The 21,490-nt window shown below is 31.6% G+C and overlaps 1 protein-coding gene across 28 annotated transcripts in view; it reads right to left on the bottom strand.

Moving 5' to 3' along the window:
• The window catches only part of LOC130678154 (collagen alpha chain CG42342-like), a 172,546-nt gene that overhangs the window by 65,443 nt on the left and 85,613 nt on the right, over positions 1-21,490 (bottom strand). The window lies entirely within an intron of this gene.

Below are 21,490 nucleotides of genomic sequence, written 5' to 3'. Positions count from 1 at the left end.
AAATTTTTCGCATGTAAATATATGGAAAAAAAATTAACTTTCTAAAAAAATAAATTACTGGTCTATTTTACCTCAGGTCAGTTTTTTTCAGTTCTCAATGAAATAATTCAGAAAAAAAAAATTATTCTATTTACAAAAATTTGAAAATGATTCATTTTTCCTGGCTGATCATCTTGCCCCTATTATTTTAAAACCGTAACTAAGCAACTGCAATAAAAAAAAAATTTATTTCCAAAATCGTGTCTCTTATTGCCCGCATACCCATAAAAAATGTAAGTTTTTATTTCACCCCGTGTTCCTTCTAAAAAAAAAAACTACGAACAGGTCAAAATATGGCTACTTAAATACTCGACCCTAGCCTTCAGCCGACATATAAACTATTTTTCAAAATTCACACATAACTGAATTATTCAAAATTCAAAACAGTACACTACATATTTTTATTGCACTCGTATTATTCTAGGGTTGTTTAAATGCGCGTGATATAACGTAAAAAAAAAAAAAAAAACTATATCATGAGACTGGTGAATGTTTTGAGTGACAGGAACTGAGCAAAATGAATATTTCAAGAACAATAACACCGACAAATAGTATCTTCACATAAAAAAAAAAAATATACATATTATACCATATACGCATAGCAATAAAATTTATACTGCTTTGAAAGCATCATAAAATAAATGGGATAAAAATCCTCTTAATTTATTTATTATTTTTTTTTTTTGTTTCTACCGTTATATATTAACATCCACGCATACATATAAACTACTATGTTTTTGGCTGTTATAACATACAACCGGAACATTTTAATTCACTTGAGAATTTTTTAACGGCTACCAATTTTATTTTAATTTAACGATCGGCGTTAAAATTAATTCAGTAGCAAAAAAAAAAAAATTAATTGCAAAATTATTTCTATGCAAAGTATAGTTCAATTCAATTGTAGGATGTTACGAATTTTATTGAGGCTCGACAATGCTTATTTGTAAATAATGATAATGTGATAAAAAATAAAATATTAAAATCGTTTTATGAAACATTGGGGCTTGAGTTTGGGTTTTAAGAAGGATAAAAATAAAATAAAATAAGTATAGACCTCACGTGTAGTAGCCGTCGGCAAATATACATGGTCACGCCCGGTAGTTTCTGCAAGATTTAGATAGTCTTCGATCAACGGTATAATCTGTATTTGCTGGATACCAAGAGTTGGCTTGCCAATGATCATGTGGATCCGTAAATATAGATGTATGTGATTATAAACTCATGAGTAAGATACATATTTACACATGTTAATCAAAATTTTATTTCTTATGTTCATTTTTATTGTTGAATTATTTTATTTCTTAAAACGTGTTCATTTCTTTCTTTCTTTCCGTGGAATCAAGAAGAAAAGAAAAAAAAAATACACGAATTACCTTAACTACCAGTTAGATGCATTCGGTACGATCGGTAGCACTAAATAACGTTGGGAAAAAAATATTTAAGACCACCCACGATGTTGTGTTCTGACACATTTATGAGATAAAAAAAATATATTTAATTTAAAAATGTTAAAACTATTTTGTTAGATTTGTCAATGAATAGGTGTTAGCTCATTTAGGATTAAGGACACATTTATATAATTAACGTCACGTCGTAAATTTATAAGATAAATATGTATATTTAAAGAGACTAAATAAAATGAGGATGAATTTGTATAAGAAATAAAAAAGCTGATAAGGGTTTTAAAATTAAAGTTTGTACAAGCCGGCTTAGATTAATAAGCTGTTTCTAAAGCAGATCCGAGTGTTAAGAAAGCAGCTAGGTAGTAGGACGATAAATCTTACTCGTCTTGTAGAATTAAGTCATTCAACCGAGTCAAACCCTATCAATATTCAATATCTGTAATATCAGGGCAAGCCCCGGTTACCACCGCTCAAGGCATGTTTCCACAGCTTGTCTTTTTCCTCTACCTACTGCACTCGAGTCTATCTTTCTTGTCGCCTTTTTTTTATTTTTATTTTTACTACTCCCTCTCGGCACCTCATTTTACATTCTATTCCATTATTTATCCGAGCTTAAGGTCTTCATTACGATTTTTTTTTAAAGTAGACTTTAATGTATGCAATAGAAATTGATTTTTGAAAATTTTTTTTTTATAAAGAAAATTATGAGAGATACGTCATAATTATAAGAGTAAAAAAAGTTGATAAATAAGTCACAAATTGTGTAAAAAAATTTTAAATTAATAAATAGATAAAAGAAAAAAAGTTTTCTTTGTTAGATATTAAAAAAATAAGATTTTTGCTTATTCAAAGTGATTTATCTTTCAAATAACTATTGAAATAGAATCAGAATAATTTTTTCTTTGTAGTTTATAAGTAGTACTTGAATTAAGAACGGTTAAATAAATAAAATTATTGAGGTAAATAATTTTTTTTTGCATTTAAATGAAAAAATTCGTTTGAAAATGATGAAAACGCGTGACAATAAGACACTGGTACGTTCTTCAATAAACCGTAACACATTTCAAAGAACTACAGAAAGAGTTGGAAGATTCAAAACCATATTTTTTCATATTATAGAAATATGTACAAGTGCCTTTATATGAGAGTCACTCGATAAAGCTCATACTGGCGTTGAAGTACATGGGGAGAGTGAAAGTACTAGATGTTGTAGTCCTACAATACTAGTAGTAGCAGCAGCAGTAGTAATAGTAGTAGTAGTAGAAGTGGTAGTAGAAAGAGTAATATAAAGCGAGGAAGTATGAGGAATGAAGTAACAGCAAAAAGGGTATGAAGGGGCGGTATAAGCCTGGCATGTCTCACAAGGGGTTGGTAGCATGGGACACGACGTAAAGTGGTCCCTTCAGATAAATAGAAAGGGGTGAAGAGAGTACATCCTACACTTTATTATTATATATACTGTGTATAATATAACTGTGAGAGATACACTGGGGTAATTATCACAAGTGGAGAATTCCTTACCTGGCAGTAATATATAACAACACCCTTGTATATACCCTTCTAGCATTTCCATCACATCTAATCTACCCTTGTTGAATTTACCCTTGTCAAATACTTTGACCATTCACCTTATCAACCTGTCCAATGACACCTGTCCAAATAAAACAATTGTTTCATTTTTTTCCAATTTGTTTACATACAAATAAATCAGTCTAATATATTTCTATAACAACATACAATATTTATTTTCCAATAAATTACGTAGATTTAATTCAATCAAACAATTTAAGTTATGCAGAGCAAGCTATTCCAGTATTAATATCCCAGACTGTTATAATTCTAGGATGTAAACGTTAACTGATAATGAAATTCATCTAAAGTATATATATAATTACAATTACACATCAGGTCAAATAGTTGCTTGATGGGCAAAGCTTAAACTTGAAATACAACATTCCACAACAAATTAACCAGTCTAATGAGCAAATAGTTGCTTTGATGTTATAGGTCTTATCGTTAATCTCAGTTTTTAATTATAATATTATCGTTTCTTACCCAGCGACTTTATTGAACAAAAAAATTTTAAATTTACCAATTAAAATCGTTCTTTTATTAATAAAAAAAAATACTTTTTGTAAACATAACAAAGAAAACTTTTTTATTTTTCATGTTATTGAATATTGAAGTTAAGGATCGTATTTTATAGACAATTTAGTAGAACAAAAATTCTTGTTGTTTTTTAATATGACTAATATTTTATAAGTTATCAGGATTTAAAAATTTGAAGAATTTTTACTTTTTTTACTTTTTAATGAATATTAATATTATTTTTATCAGAGACCGTTGTTTATGTTTTATATATATACACATAAATAGATAAAAAATATGAATATAAAATTGATTAAATTTGAATAAATATGCAGACATTGACATCCAAGTTATATCTTTATATATAGATAAAAATTCCATCGAATGTGAATTTAGTTAGTATTAGTCTTGAGTTATGACTCGGTCTGGTATTTATGACGGCAAACGAATGACATTTTCTTTTCTACCACTTTATTGTATATATATATACATATCTATATATTTCCAACATACACGATGTCAGGTCAAAAGCGTTAGAAAAATGGTTCTCAGTCACTATCCGACATTCTCTACCACATATCACAAAGAACCGATATAGCTGTGTTCAGACAAGAGTTAATTATCGTTTGACGTTCACCTTTTTCTTATCTTTTTTATATATTATTTTTTATTTTATTTATACATATATATATTTTTTTACTTTTTCTTTTTTTAACTTTATTTTTACTTTGTTACTTGAGTGTGGCCCATGAGAATTGTGGAGGCTGCGCAAAGTATAAAGTCGATAGAAAACTCACGTAATGGGATATACTAATACACATATATTTTTTTTTTTTTTTTTTTTATTCACTAGAGCTTTTTCATGTTTGAGAAAAGAAGTTGATCTTGCTTTTATGCAAATTACTGTATGTGGTAAACTGTTTATTTACTTAAGATACAAGAAAAAAGTTAACATTTCATCATAAAATATACTTATGTATAATATATATATTGCTTTAAATGTATGGTTGTTTAGAAATAAACTGTCTTCTAGAGTAAACACTAAGAGTCCAGTAAACTAAGCAAGTAATTTGGCTTTTCATGGTTGAAGGAAAGTAGAAAAGCCAAGTACCCGTAACACGACGGTTGTTGTGTATCCTTAGAGTCTAAAACTATTTTCCTACAGTGGTTTTGTTTCATAGAGAAAATTACTTGACATTTTCCGCTGGAAAAAACCATTTTCTAAACTACTAATGGTTTTAATTAATGGAAATAACGTCCAATCATATTTCCTGAAGCGAATCACAATAAATTGATTTTTTGTAGGTTCAAATATTTCACAAAGAGAATAGAAGGTACGCGGGAAAAAATTTCGTGACCAAAATGAGCAAACAGAATTTCTGTATGTATTGAGCGTAGAGAGATAGCGTAAAAAAAGGTAAAGATTCCCATGGAAAAAATATAAAAAGGGATAGTTGATAAGACAGAGAAAGGTAAAACGCTGCTGATTAAACCGGAAGGCTTTTTTGGTGAAAAGTTCTTTGTGTTGGTGTGTTGGGTGGCTCAGATGGCTAGGTATCAGAGTAAATTTGTGCATTCATGCGGTATATAGTTTTCATGGCACGTTCCGTTGCCAGTCGAATTGACTGCCATGAAATGCCGATTGGTCAATCTTTGGACGGTGCATTCACGATGATCTACACCTGCTATAAAATTTTAAATGGAGTGAGTCTGCAATTGTTGGATTACTTGTTAGTTTGTAATCTGATAAATAAATAACATCGGGTAGTAGATGATAGAGCAGGATAAATTCAGTAAAGAGACAGCGGGAGGTCTTACAGCCAACGAAAAGACCTCACATGGTGCAATACAATGAAGGTGGTCTGGTTTATACTATAGTACGGTTACCAGTAGTAGTTTACTTACTTTTCGTCTGTTACACCAGGGTGCCTTATATGCGCATATATCACAATCATAATATACATAAATATATATGTATGTATATGTGGTTTAATATCAGGGTATGAGTAAATTGAGGGAGTAGAGAAAAACTTCACTCCTGCATTGCCGCAGAGTGAAACCACTAGCAACTACCGCCCGTTGAAAATGAAAGCCACTCGCTGTCACCCTGTCACCCGAGACTAACGGAATTACGCTGAGATCTCTTGTCTGCCAGGGGATCCACGTAAAATGAATAGGTCTCGAAAAAAGTAAAAAGAGATGCTAACGAAAAGGAGACGAAATTATTATCAGATTATCCATTTATAATCACAGATAATCACTTGAACCTTTACCCAACGTAAAAAACTTGGTTAATTTTTCAGCCGGGATAGAAAAGCTTTTAGCTTTTTTTGATAATTATAAAATGAAACCAAAAATGGATTTTAAAACTCTTTTGTTATTTTTTAATCAAACTAAGTGGTTGAGTACTTAGATTTTTTGATGATATATATGTATATATATATGAAATTTATTTAAAATATAAAAAGTGAGATAATGAAAGTATTATAATTAAAAAAAAAAAAAGCACGAAAAGAAAGAAGGACGATATTGCATTTTTCCAAGAGATTTACGCCATGACGACAATGAACTCGTTATCCCGCAGGGTTTTAACGAGCGTACGATCCTGCTGGGATTTTCGGGCAAAAAGTTAGTGGCAGGAGAATGGCAAAAGAGAAGGCAAAGGGAAGCTTATAGTGATACGTCTGGCAATACTGTTATTTTTTTACCATTTAATAGTTTAGTTTAGTTTAGTTTTATTTTTCGTTCATTATACACTTTTTGTTAGCAGGGGAAACGGCTGACAAAAAGCCCTTGGTGGATTCAATTTCAATTGGAATTGAAGCTTGGATGGTTTAGAATTTAAAATTACTTGGTCTGTGTTGAGATTAGGACAGTGGTATCGGATAAATGATAAGCCCTAAGACAATGCTTTGGACAATAAGATCTTAGGGAATGTATGGGGTTTCCAAGGTGGCTGTGCTAAAGTACTTTGAAGAAGCAAGCAAGCAGCAGCTAGTTTGCTTAGGATCGTCTCAAGGAATTTATGAGTGTGTTTGAGGGTGAATAAGGGGCGGATGGCTCTTGTTGTATAAGTTTGTGAAGCTTGTGTTGATGAACGGGCTTTTCTGTCGCACATAGTACGCTATAAGTTGGTTGGCTTACTGGTGCATTAATATAACGTTAACAGACTTGTAACTCCCGCAAGATGAAATAAAAGCTAAAAGACCATACATCTTGCTTTGCATACCAGAAGACTAACTTCATGTAGACTCAATCCATCATCTAGTGAAATGGACACGGCTTGGTTCTTGTATATATAGGCCATCATATATCATAAGCTCAGCTACGGAGTCAAGTTGAGCACAACATCTGGTCGAAAGCTGTGTGTTGAATCCAGAAACTTGAATTGTTCTATACCAAGTACCACCACAAGATACTTTAGTCATCTCTCTTCGTGTACTCGTGTTTCTCCTTATACAACCAAAACCTACATTCATCCAATTCATTTCCCTCCTTTACCTCTCTACGTACTCTGTCATACTTGCATACTACAATTGTAAGCCTTACAAACCTGGACTAAGATACAATTACTTTACCAATTGTTCACAACTACACTCGGTCTTGGATATTGCTTGCACCAAGTTTCTCGAGACGTTTCATTTACGCGTAACCACATTGCGGTATCATGGTGTTAGCTACGAATAAACAACATCCACGGTATGATACTACCAACTGGAAGCACAATGCCAAAAGTCTCTCAAGTCTGGATAAGATATATATATTGCGTTACATCATACGTATCAGATGTCGGATAGTTGGATCAACGGATAAGGTCTTAGAGTTAAATTCAATCTTGAAGAATAAACTTGGGAATCGAAAAAAAAATTTAGTAATCCATTCTCGTGTAGGGTTTCAATGCGATCTTTCAGAGCCTGGAAATAGTAGCACATACGTATAAAGTTCAATGATTCCCTATCAGATTTATGAATCCACCCCATTTTCAACAAAGTAAGCCTTTTTTAACCCTTATTGGTGACATGGGATCTAGAGACCCTAGGAAATGTTTTAATTCCGAGTTTCTATTTATGACTCTTAGAAAGTTCAACTCCAGAAAGGGCGTGTTCAGAAATTTGGTCTGCGACAAAAGTCGGCCGAATAATAGGTATTAAGAGGGGCAGCCCTTAGAAAATAAAAAATTTTGAGTCAAATTTCGATAATTGACTGAGTTACAGTTATTTTAGAAGAAATGATTTTACAGAAAGAGAAATGAACTAAGAACTAAACACGTTTTACTCAAAACCACTTTTTTCGAACTGGATGTATCGATAATTCGAGCAATTATCAACCGATTTTCAACTATTTTATTTTTATTCGTCTTTGCAAGGCTTAGGTTAAGCGTAGCCGATTTTTTTCATTAAAATTTTTACTAATTTTTAAGACTACTTGAATACCGTGGTGGGGGAGGGGGGTAAGGCTCCACAGCAACGCTGTTTATTAAAATTTATTTATCTAAAACCTCGAAAAATTTTAGTTAATTCTACTTATTTTGATATTGTTTATTACACTAGTGTCTTGATGGAATTTTAAATTTATATTCCACAGATCGGATAACATGTTAAAAATTTTTTAGTTTTATTTAAAAATTGATTTTTATTATAAAAGACTTGATTTTTTTCAATTTTCAGTGGTTTTTTTGCCATTTATTTAGATTATTAGAGATTTCTGCGCCATAGAAGCTCGAGATTTATATTCGGCGGATCGAAATACATGAGAATCATGATTGATCTAATTTTATAAAATTTTTTTCAACACGATATCTGGAATTTTTTGCTTTTTTTTGCAATTTTTCAGGGTTTTTTGGAATTTACTTAAACTTTTAACGGCTTATGGTCTAAACAAACTTCAGATGAGTATTTAGCGGGTCGGAATAGTTAGAAATCGTGTTTGGTTTAGGTCAAAAAAAATTTTTAAATCACTTAAATTGCCGATTTTCGTCATTTTTTTCGGTTTTTCAAAGTTTTCTCGAAAATTTGATAGTGTATGGGTCAAATGGACCTCAGATTCGGATTCAGCGGGTCGAAATATTTGAAGATATACCGGTCCCGTCAAAAGTACAGACAACTTTTTTTTTTGTGTGCCGGTGTTATTTATCCCCATATTCCTTAATTATCCCGGTCAAAAAAATTCCCGAAAATCTCTCACTTTTTCGGACGTCACAGGCTATCCCCTTAAAAGCATTGCAATGTTGCATGTGATGGTTCACTATAAAAGTGATTATTGAGGAAGAAAACACTATTAGTGTAAAAGTAGCAGTGTCTTGCCAAGACAAGTCTATTTTTAAAAAAGTAAAATCTTTATTTGAAACTGTAGCAAAAAAAGCAAAAAAAGCATCGATGAAGACTCTGGATGTGTCTACTTACCATGACAATAGCTCGTAAAATATGATACCCAGTCTGGTCTGAAATGTGGTTTCTCTTAGTATTATTTTTTCGTTTTAACTTGTGCGTATGCAAAAGATATAGCCAACATGCATAAACTAACTAGTAGGCTGGGACTATAAGTTGTGTCGTTGGTTCTTTGTCACTTGAATAAGAGTCTGAGGTCATGTCGCTTCACCCGGCGTATAAATATACAACTCTCTCGGTTACCCGTTGCACTGGAGTTTTTTTTCAGTCTATATAGCATGCATTGGACTTTAAAATGGACAAGTAAGTGCTTGAGGCTATTCAGTCGATATCTATTGCCAGCAATTCCTTTTATTTACTATACCAGAGAACCAGAGGCAAGTAATTTGTCGCCGTTTCTAAAGTGCCTACTGACCATGGTAGGTTACAACCAACCAGTACACCAACTAGTATAGGTAAATTCACAGTATCCCTGCAAACTATCGTGTCATTGGTGACCACCAACTGGACAACAACAACAACACTAACAGCAGGAACAGACCGCAACTCGGGATTAAGAGACACCAAGGTCAGGTGTGAATGAAGCCAAGATATTTTATTCAATGAGCTAAAATCTCTTACATTACCCAGGTAGATTTACTGCCCGTAACCCAACTATACTAAGTGTACTAAGATTGTAATGGGTTTGCGTGTTGGAATTTACTTAATGCCTTAAATGCGTGACTACCCGAGTTGAGGAAATTCAATGCTTTTCGCATCTTTCCTTCATTGTGTTATTTTCCCACTGCACTTTATATCCATTTCCATTTAAATTAGATTGCTCGTTTGTACGCTCGGTTATCTGGATCTGTATTCTTCGTTTTACCTATTGCATTACTTTGGAGGAAAGAAAGGCGGGGGCAGGATGGTTTCCTATCCATAATGGCCACCTCGAAAAAATTTTAAGGAAATTGTTTTCCATTTTAGTCTATGTGGAGTTAAGTGGTTCGCAGAAGGAATTCGCGCATTAGGGTAAGTTGGATCCGTGCTCTTTTTAATTTTTGAGACCTATAATGAATTGCGAAAATCTATTTGTTAGTTGATGGTATTCTCAAAAATTAGATCTCCGATACTTCTAGCAGATTTACAGAGATCAAGATACCTCTCAAAGTCCATTGATATTGAGGTGAGCAAGGATCCATTTTCGATTTGTCTCATGAATGGACGAAAATCATCAAGGACAGAACAAATGGATAATAACTTATTTGCGACGTGAATGGTTACAAATAGAGTGGACCCTTTTTAGGGTATTAAAGCGAAGCCACGTTTTATCATTTTGTCACGATGCGGCCTGTTGACCAGTACAGAGAACTGGTGCCACGGGCGGGCCCTTTTGTCCAGAGTCTCTTTATTTCCTGAGATGGACGGAGTGTTCGGCCCTCGAGACTCAGACTCGTGGTGGCTGTGGTTCAACACCACGCGTCAATGGGGCGAGTTCTTTGAACTCCTTCGGTTAACGTCCACCCTTGGTCACTTGATTATGTTTTTCGATTAAAGATGTTATCTGAAGAAGAGATAAGGGTTTCGCAGCGCGTGTATATAAAAGAGGGTGAGAAAATGACCTTCCGTAAAAAGGAAGTGGAAGAAATTATTGATTTCATTGTAAAACTATTGATAATCGGCTGAAATCGTCAGAGATCTTTTAAGATCTATTCCAAATTTAAGATCTAAGCAAATCTAAATAGATCTAAGTTATTTTTTCCCGGGCGTCTTGCACCCTTTTCTTTATTCAGACGAATACGAACTTTCATTTATTAGTTTCTTATTTATTACTCTTAATTAAATGGATTCAGATAATGTATAGATGAGTTAATAAACTGGATACATCAGTTGATTTGAGTTAAGCTCAAAGTGGAGTGTGTGTGTCTTATTGAAAAAGTTATGGCCAAAAGTCTGTAGTATTTATCATCGAAAATAAAAAAAAAAGTTTATACACCCTTAGAGGGTAGCGTGAAAATTTCTTAATGCCCTGCTCTATACAGGATCACTGGGAAAAGACCTCGGTTGAAAAGTTTTTCTTCTCTCGCTCAGCTTTTCTTTTATGTTTTTAACTTGCTTTTTTTATTTCACAAAGACTTTCATAACAAACTTCTCACTCTTTTTTAAATTTTCCTTTAGCTTTTTTTTAACTTGGCCTGATTATAAATCCTGTTTACTAACTTACTTGCTTCTTTTCAAACTGGTCCTTGGAGAGGAAAATACATACAACTAGAATTAAGATCCGGAATTATAAAATAAATTTTTAAAAATATCAATATTTTCAATAACGATTTTGATAATACTATTGTATTTCTCTGTTCTAGTTATTCCGACTTAAATAACTTTCTATAAAAATATCAAATTACGGGACGAAATGAGACATGGGAGAAAAACGGTACAAGTTAGACATTTTAGTTTAGGCAATATGGACCGTTTAGAATTTTTAGTGTCTCATATTGCCCCAGTCTCCCCTATTACTATTATTATTATTGTATATATATTTTTTTATTATTATGTAGATGCTACAGAATAAAATTCAACGAAAAATATATGGGTACAGAGAATAGTATTTTATAGTGACATGCCATGTATGTCGCAGCCAGCAGACAGCTGAGTACTGAAAAACATAACGCATATAATCCGCTGAGAATATATATATATATATATATATATATACATATATATGTATTCCCATTTCTCTCTGTTTTCTGTTTTCTGTTTTCTGTCTCTATCTCTATCTCTGTATCTTTATCTTTTTCGTTTACATCTCCATCCACTATTTTTTTTTATTATTATTTTTAGTTCTTGTATCTCTTTTTAAACTCATCGTCAAGCCCATCAAAAATATTCGTACATTTACAACACGCCTTCCGACAACGTGAGGATTAACCTGTTGACACTTCTTTGACAAGGTCATGCAGAAATATATGAACAACAACAATATATATATATATTAAGAGGTACATAATTATTTTCCACATTTTCATAATGAAAAAAATTTTTTCTACGTTATGTCATGCGTTGCAACTAAAAATGAATACACGGACAAAAAAAAGTTACTAGGAAAGAGAGGGGCAAAATGACATATCATTTTAATCAGAAAAAAAAATTTATATTATTTTAACAAATGTTTACATTTAGTAGACTGGGCCAAAAAAAACGACTATTTTTTTTAACGATACTGTGAAAATATTATTTGGGATGTCAAAAAAAAATTTTTGTGAAAAATTGAGCCCTTAATATTGATATTAAGAGGTGTATCATCGCAATTTTTGATTTTTTTTGAACGAGCGGGTTTTTTTCTCATAACTCTCAAAGTATCGAGATAAACGAAATCGACTTGGATACATTTTTTAAAGGAAATTTGATGCTCTACAAAAAAGGTTTGATTGAAATTTTTTGTCAGATGAACCGTTTCCTTATAATCATGCTTTGAACATTAGTATGATTCCAAAAGTTATTCAAGGTTGAAGTTAAGTAGAACGACTTCAATAATCTTGAATAACTTTTGAAGGAGTGAATTTAGCAAAAATTGTTAAGAGACTTTTTTTGTAGAGCATTCAATTTCCTTCAAGAATATTCATCGGCTCTTTCCAGAAACTTATTTTTACATGAATTACAAAATTCTAAAGTTGAACAATCAAATTTTGAAATCATACTAATGTTCAAAGCATGATTATAAGGAAACGGTTCATCTGACGAAAAATTTTAATCAAACCTTTTTTGTAGAGCATCAAATTTCCTTTGAAAAATGTATCCAAGTCGATTTCGTTTATCTCGATGGTTTGAGAGTTATGAGACAAAAAACCGCTCATTCAAAAAAAAATCAAAAATTGCGATGATCCACCTCTTAATATCAATATTAAGGGCTCAAATTTTCACAATAATTTTTTTTGTCATCCCAAGTAATATTTTCACAGTATCGTTAAAAAAAAATAGTCGATTTTTTTGGCCCAGTCTGATATTTAGTCTCTAGAAAATCCTGGGGTAAGTCGGTCACTCAAATAGTGCGATAATTTAAAAAACTTTTTTTTAAGTTCATTTTACCCATCAGTTTTCTTGCCGATTTGTGATAAAAAAACTTTGACATCAAACACAAATTTTTTTTTCAGTAAAAAATTACAAAATGGTCGGACTATTACTGCTGACCAACTCACCCGATATTTTTTTTAGACTGTAGAGTAACATTTAAAAAAAAAATTTATTAAAAACTGCTGATTCATTTTGCCCCACTCTTTCGTATATAATTCAATAAATTTTTGAATAATTGTTGAATTCAAAATAAAGTACGAGATTAAATCAAAGGAGTGTTGCAAAATGAGCTATTGATTGCGAGTATTGTTGAGTTTAAGTGACGGTTGAAGGACAGTACAATAAAAAAAAAAAAAAAATGAAACGGATAAAAAGAAAATGAAAAGAGAAAAAGAATACATTTTATACAGCAGTAAGAGAAAAGATAAATATACGAATGATGGATGATCTACGTTAAGAATCCGGCAGTGCTGATGAATCGTAGCTTCCTGTATTTCTTCATCTTTATATTTTTTTATTATATTTATTTTTTGTTCTGCTTACTTGCTCACTTGGCTGTTGGTTGCTCTTTGTTGGCTCTTTTCTTTTTCTTTTTATTTTTTTTTATCGTGATTTTACGAGGGGCCAAGCCCCTCCGGTGCAAGGATCAGAGACTTATCTTCTTGATCAAGAAGACACATTGCGTGTGGCTCGTGCTCACTTGGTAGATATACTACCGCCAACTGGTTTTGGTGACTCTAACTGTACAACTTAAACTTTAGTATGTATGTGTGTTTTAGTCTGTAAGAGTGTGATGGCCATAAAAGGATTGATTTTTCGAACCACTCGATTAGTTCGATCTCACCACATTCGCAAACAACAAAACCACTTTTTTAGTTTTGTCTCAAGATATTTATTGGATGCGAGGCTAATTTAATCTTGAGCACGCTTTTAACATCAGTTGTTATCAGGCAGCTTATCATTAATGACATTCTGTACATTAAAAAATTATTGATTGTTTAATAATACGAGAAAGGGGGAGGGACAAAACGAGTTTCCTAAGAAGCAGAAGTGATAATTTTTTCCCTAATTTTACTTTTTCAAGATTACTAATAAGTAATTGGAGCTAAGATGTCCCATTAATGAAAAATAACAAATATGGGACAAGATGGGTCAGTGACAAAATGTAAAAGATTAACTTTTTTCAAGTAATCTCACTTTACTTCAGATGCTAAGTGTAAATTTATTTCATTTTCTGTGTAATTGGAAGCCATTCTGTGACCCCTTGTTCACAGATCAGCCAAGAAGCTATCAAGACTAATGAACTTGATAACTACCGTAATAAATATTATCACGTGTGATAAATCTCAAACATAAATTGATAAGATTTTATTATGAGTATCATCTTAATTGAATACGATTGATTATTTCCAGTTCCGTCGACTAATAGAAGGGCTTATTTTATTAATATACAATTTTGCCGCACAAATATAGGGACATACATATATTTATTTACACTACCTGCATTTTACAATTTTTATATATTGCTTCTATACACGGAAAGAAAATTATGGCAGCGGTTCCCATAATTTTGTGAAATTTTTTCCTATACCATCATAGGAATTACGACCATAAATTATGGGAGCGGTTCCTATAATTATAGGAATGTTTCCCATAATTATAGGAATAGTTCCTATAATTATGGGAATGATACCCATAACACTATAGGAATGGTTCCTATAATTATAGGAATGGTTCCTATAATTTATAGGAATACTTTCTATAATATTATGGGAATCATTCCTATAATAGTATGGGAACTATACCCATAATATTATGGGAATGATTTCCATAATGCAATTGGAATGGTTCCTATACCATTATGGGAATCATTTCCATAATATTATGGGAATGGTTCCCATATTATCATGAAAAAATTAATTTAAAGAAGTGCAGTTATCACTTCTACAATACACAGAAATATTTTTAAACATAAAAAAAAATTCAAACATTGAAAAAGAAAATCGGATTTGGCAAAAAAACATTAAAATTTTTAACAAGAATTTTTTGTCAGCACAAAACGTTCAAGAAAATTCAAATTTTTGGAAATTTCTACACTATTGTGCAAAAAAAAAATTTAATGATATTATAGGGATGGTTCCCATAACATTATGGGAATAGTTCCCATAATATTATAGGAATAGTTCCTATACCAATATGGGAACCATTCCCATAATAGTATGGGAATGGTTCCCACAATGATATGGGAATGGTTCCCATAATATTATGGGAACCATTCCCATATCATTATGGAAACGATTCCCATAATGGTATGGGAAATATTCTCATACTATTATGGGGATGGTTCCCATAATATTTGGGAACCATCCCTATAGTAGTATAGGTACTGTTCCCATACCATTATGGGAACCATTCCCATAATGCATAGCAAAACTTCCCATAATTTTCTTTCCGTGTAGTATTTAATGTCTTTTTTTTATTTAACCAAATTATTGCTTTATTGAAGTTTTTAATTGTAAAAAATTTGAGAACGTATCAACTAAATTGAAGAACTGTTTGCTGGACTTAAGCAATTCATGCCTCTAAAAATTTACTATTAAAGTAAAGCAAAATATTTTTCTCTAAATAAAATCTATTGATTTCACTTTAGAAAAAAATTGCTTATTTTCAGTATTTATGAAAACAAGAAAAATAATTAATTAAATTTTTTTTTCTCTCAGTTTAAAAAAGATGACTTTAATAAAATGGTTTATCCCTACCCGTATGAAAAAACAATATGTGGTTAAAATATATAAAATCATATAGAGATTTCGGCTGATTTAATATAAAATTATATACAGTAGTAAATATATGTATTCATATATGTGACTTATATGTTTCTTATATTGAGCTATATATACATTTACATTTACCTTATAATATATTGTATTGATATATTTCCTTTTATAATCAAAATATATAAAATTTTTATATGAAATGAAATATATGATAGCATATAATTTATATTATATATGGCACCATATATTTTTTTTGTTATATTTAAGCATATATTTTATTCGGTATATGTATATGTATATGGGGATATATATTCGCATCAAATTAACTAATTTTGAATATTTTAACTGCAATTTAAAAAGTATATTAAAATTTAAATCTAATTTAATTGGAGTTGGCCATACGAATAAGAAAGTTTTTTTTCCCATACACAATACAAAATATATGTTTTATATATGATCACAATATATTTTTCGTATACGATAGAAATATATATTTTTATGTATGATAAAAATATAGTTTTCGTATATGACAAGAATATATATTTTCATATATGATAAAAAAATATTTTTTGTATATGATTGACATATATATTTTATATATGCTAAACATATTCGGACTCGTATATGATGAATATTATATTTTTTAATATAAAAAAAACTATATATCAGAAAATATAGTTAAATTGCCCACATATATTCTCTGATATTTATCATATATTTTTACATATATTTTGGCCATATATTTTATTGTCATACGGGAAATCTAAGTGAAAAAAGAGATTTGCACAACAATTAGTAACTAAAGATGTCAAGAAACCAAATTGGAGATAAGAACATGTAGAAAATTTGAGTAAACCCAACAAGACACTTTATGTAGTTTTTGCAGCCAACAATTCATTGAGTCCACTAAAAAATTATTTAAAATATACACCATATATATCGACCATATATTTCTTTTTCATCCGTTCCTCAAAAAACTGGACCCGAAAAATTACCAAAAGTATTTTACATAAAAAAAAAATAAGTAATAATATAAATTAAAAGAATAATATTTGCAAAATAGTTGAAATAAACAAAAGTTTAACGCTTTATTTACGGCTAATTTATTCGTATATTTAAAATGCATTCTATTCTCGACTAAATTCATTTCTTATTCGTCCGCTATAACGCACACCAGACGGAATACAACACCAAAGACAAGACAACACAAACAACCAACAACACAACAGTATAACAACCACAACCACCAAATACTTCCACTATATATATACATATATATACATAATACGTCTGTAGTGTCGCTCGCCAGGAATAAATTCACAGCGAAACGAGAAGACGTTTTGTTTTCTCACTTGTAAAGTCACCAGAGACAGTAAAATATAAAAAAAAAATAGTTAAATTCAAATTCTTAAGATTGTTTTTTTCATTTGTTAAAGTTATTTATTTTATTTACGAGTAAGTATAACTCTATCTTCGCAAACCCTAATCTTAGAAGTGTCTTGGTGACAAGATGAGAAGAACGTTAGTGAAAGTAAATACCGTGAGTTGTTGAGCCGCGGGGTCCATTAAATTGAGCGAGATTCAGCATTCATCGTTTTCAAACTTAATAGTATTGTATAGAAGGGAGTAAGAGAAGAGTTTCCACTTACTGCGTATCTCTAAATACTCTATATACGCGCCTTTTCAAGCTTTCTACACCCTTCTTAACATATAAATATATATATAGAAGACAATTCCCCTGTTGTAAGTGTCTACCGAATGTCGCTATCAGAGAGCCCTTTTCGTCCTCGCATAAATACCTTTTTTTCTTATTTTTTATTTCTGCGTTTTCTTTTATTTTTTCTTTCTTCATTCATTTTTTACTTCACGCTTCTCTTTTTCTCTCTTTACACCCCGTCACTTTTCATTTCTTCTTATTACTTTTCACCCAGTATCATTTCACGAGAAATAAGTTTTTTTCAGATGTATATTATAATCCAGCTGACTCCTGACTCCTGAATCTTACTACTACTCTGTAACCGAGGGCGTTATGGATAAGGTACAAAGTGTGTCTGTGAAATATTATATGTCAGACGACTAAATCAACTCAACACAGTTGCATTTTATTTTATTTCCTATAAGATATCGAATAAAATAGTATTCAAATTTTGAATTGAAATTTAATTTATATATTTCTTAAAAGTTTTTCTTGTTATTTTTTTTTATTAAAAAGTGTATTTATGGGAGTTGTCGAACGGACAGATTGGAAAGGAGATAATGAAAAAAATTGATAAATTGTACAAGTCATATATTTATTGATATTAAAAAATTTCCAAGAGAAATTATATAAAATTAAATTTTCTATGGATTTCCTAGAGAATCTAGCATAGATTTTGACATAGCTCCCCATAGAAATCCACACTATACTGAATCCATATGGGAATCTAATATGAATTCCAATATAGATTTTGACATAGAAATCTACACCATGTGGAACCAATGAGGGAATCAAATATAGATTCCTACAGAAATTTCGACATGGCTTTCCATGGGGATCTAAACCATGTGAAATCTATATGGGAACCAAGCATGGATCTATACGAAAATCCAGATATCCTGTATTCTATTTAAATTGATGGAGATAGCATATACAAACATGTATTACAAGTTCTGAAACTTTTGTTCAAAGGAGACATCGGGCCGTCAGACATAGGAAAGGACTCGCGCGCGGGAGATCAGGGTTCGAATCTCGGTTAAAACAAGTGATTTTTTAAATAACAAAAATCGACACCAACACCAATACAGATGACATAAATAACAATAATAATCAAAATGATAGCAATAATAATAAAAAATTAAAAGCTAATAAAAATTTAATTTTATTTTTTTCCATTCTAATATAGTAAAATTTACTAAATATAACTAAAAATTAATATGCAATATAAGAGATTTTCCATAACCAGTATATGAGAAATTACCAAACGACTTGTAAAATATGCTTATCTGTTTATGATTTTCATATAAATCATAAGCGTTTCAAGATTACTATCCAAATTTATTAATTATTCTCATATTTTTTAGTAAAATTTACCATATTTTTTTCTCCCTGTGGGAATCCAGATATCCGAGTTTCTATATGAGAATCCAGGCACCCATAGTTTCATACATGGATTCCTATATAAATTCATACTTCCCTATGGTAGCTGTGGTTAAGGTTGCTGCAACTTGGACTGAAGAAGTGCCGGCACCAACTTCGAATAACCTCAACCACACGTGTAGTAACGCGACTACATCAATGTTTACACCTAATTTACCACATAAAAGCCTAATTTTCAATTCAATCAATCATTGGCTTCAACCCCTCAGTGCCGAATTCAAACCCATGCTCTAAACAACTAAAATCGTGAATATTTCTATAAGAACCCAGACCGAATCCTGATTAGTACTATTTCTGCATTACCCTTCACTAAATATTGTACCCGCTACAAAAATGTTTTACTACAATACTGTGGTTGGGAGATCCGCAATTTTTTCCGGGTTTATAAATCCATACTTTCCTGCTTGGATCCCTATGGATTTCCATACAATCCATAGGTTTTTGATGAGGATCTAATATTTCTTACAAAGCTAATTTATATTTAATACACTTCCGATCTTAAAACGTACAACGGTATTTATTCCGTCAGTACAATATCATTATATCCCTTCTATTGTAACAAAATACTTAATCCAAATTAATCTCCGAAAAATTTATCCTGAAATAGTCTTTATACCCTCAGCTAATCGCATTATCGACTCAACATAATCCGTAATGATGATACAGTACCTCCGTAAAATACAATTAAAATGTCTGATCATGAATAGCATAGTGATTCATCGTGGAGCATAGGAACTAGAGAATGGCAATTATACTGGCCACAATAGAACCACATAGTAAGCACACTTCCGTCACCTAAATAGCCATGCGTGTCCAGCACACTAGCATATCCACCCAACGACAGAGACTATAACCTCCACCAACTCTAAACTCAATATCGTAAACCGCTAATTTCTAATTCCAACACACCAACGAACCAAGTAGTTGCATTACACCGCATATTCTCTATAAATGTTCATTATGGGAAACTATTCTACCGTCAACATATACCATAACCAATAAAATTTCAAACTGCGTGTAATAATCCCGTAATCATAAGTCAAAGTTTTATCATCTACTTATCAAGTCTCCCAGTTATTTTGGGTAATTTAGTTACAAAATGGTGAAATAGAATACTCTGATGCTTGAACAGTAAATAGTTATAGTTAGTAATGACTCAGTTGTATGTATTTTGTATACGGTGGAGTAAATTTATCCGTGAATTAATGACAATTATAGGTTTTCCACACGGTCCCTTGATGCAAATGTCAACGGGTGTTGATGTGAATCAAGTGGATTTTCAACAGACACACTTGGTAATCGCTAATTCCGAGTTAATTGCCGAATTAACGTTATAACCTCTCGCGAATTCGTGCGCTGGGAAGGGGTTGGAAAAGCACAAGAGACATGGTAGAAACGATAGACATTGTTAGCGGTATTCAAGAGTAGGATAGACAGAGGAAATGGTTTAGGACACACCATGACACTCTCTGCTACCGTCTGACACGTTGTCGATTATAATTGAACGGCTGTCTAACCGATTGTCCCGCTGATTGCACAACCCAACTTCACTTTCTCTATCTCTCTCTTTACTTGCTCCCTTTAGTTCTATCTAGTTCCCTCCATGTACTACTGGGTACTTTGAAGAACATAGGGAAGTGACCTGGACCCTAACTTGGACGTTCATTGCTCCCGGAAATGCCGCCATTACGCTTCCGTGCGGAGATTGCTTCTAGTATTGGTTAATGAGAATGCCGTTGTCTGCCATTTTTTTTAATTGCCTCTATTTCTCATTACACTCGTTGTATTCTCATCAATAGTTATAAGTAAGCTTACTTTTAATCACGTGTATTTACTTTTGGGATTTCGTGATCGTTATAATAAAAGTAAATAGAAAAAAGTTTCAAGTATTTGTTATTAGTAACCCCGGAGGCAAGAATTAAGAGAAGAGACTGTTCTCAGTAGAAAGCGTACTTCCTGAGGGGAGACTATATAGTGTGTATTGTAAGAGCTTCAAGGGGAAGTCAGGGCAATTGTGTCTGTCGGGTGGAAAACATCCGCTGAACGATTCTATTTATCAAATAATCGTTTAATCATATCATTATACTTATTAATATATATAAATTGACTGCATCCTTCATGTAGGATAGACCGGGGTAAAAATTAATCCTTAAATGTTTTGAGTTTTCAATTTAAAGCTTACGAGTAATTAGGATTTTTGGAATTATTTCGGCACTCATACACGGAAAGAAAATTCCACTAAAATTTACGATGTTAAGATCGTAATCGTGGACTATACTTTCATTAGCATCAATTTTCAAATGTCTTATTTTAAAATTTACTATGAAGGTTACATTTTTTACTATTTAACATCGTAATTTTACCAAAGACTTACGGATTAAAAATTATTTAAACAATTACAATGTTAACATCGTAAAAAGAATAAAATAAAAATTACAATTCAAAAACTATATTTATTTCTATATTTATCTTTCTATTTACTTTTGAATAAAATAAATATTACAGTGCTGCCACTGTTATAATACGAGGTAAGTTATAAAAATTACGATGTTACATCGTAATTTTTAAATAGTAACTGTGTCCACCGTAAGAGGCGTTCTCGTGACT

Source organism: Microplitis mediator, chromosome 1, assembly GCF_029852145.1.
Source record: "Microplitis mediator isolate UGA2020A chromosome 1, iyMicMedi2.1, whole genome shotgun sequence".
Lineage (NCBI taxonomy): Eukaryota > Metazoa > Arthropoda > Insecta > Hymenoptera > Braconidae > Microplitis > Microplitis mediator.
This window is presented reverse-complemented; position numbering and strand designations above follow the sequence as displayed.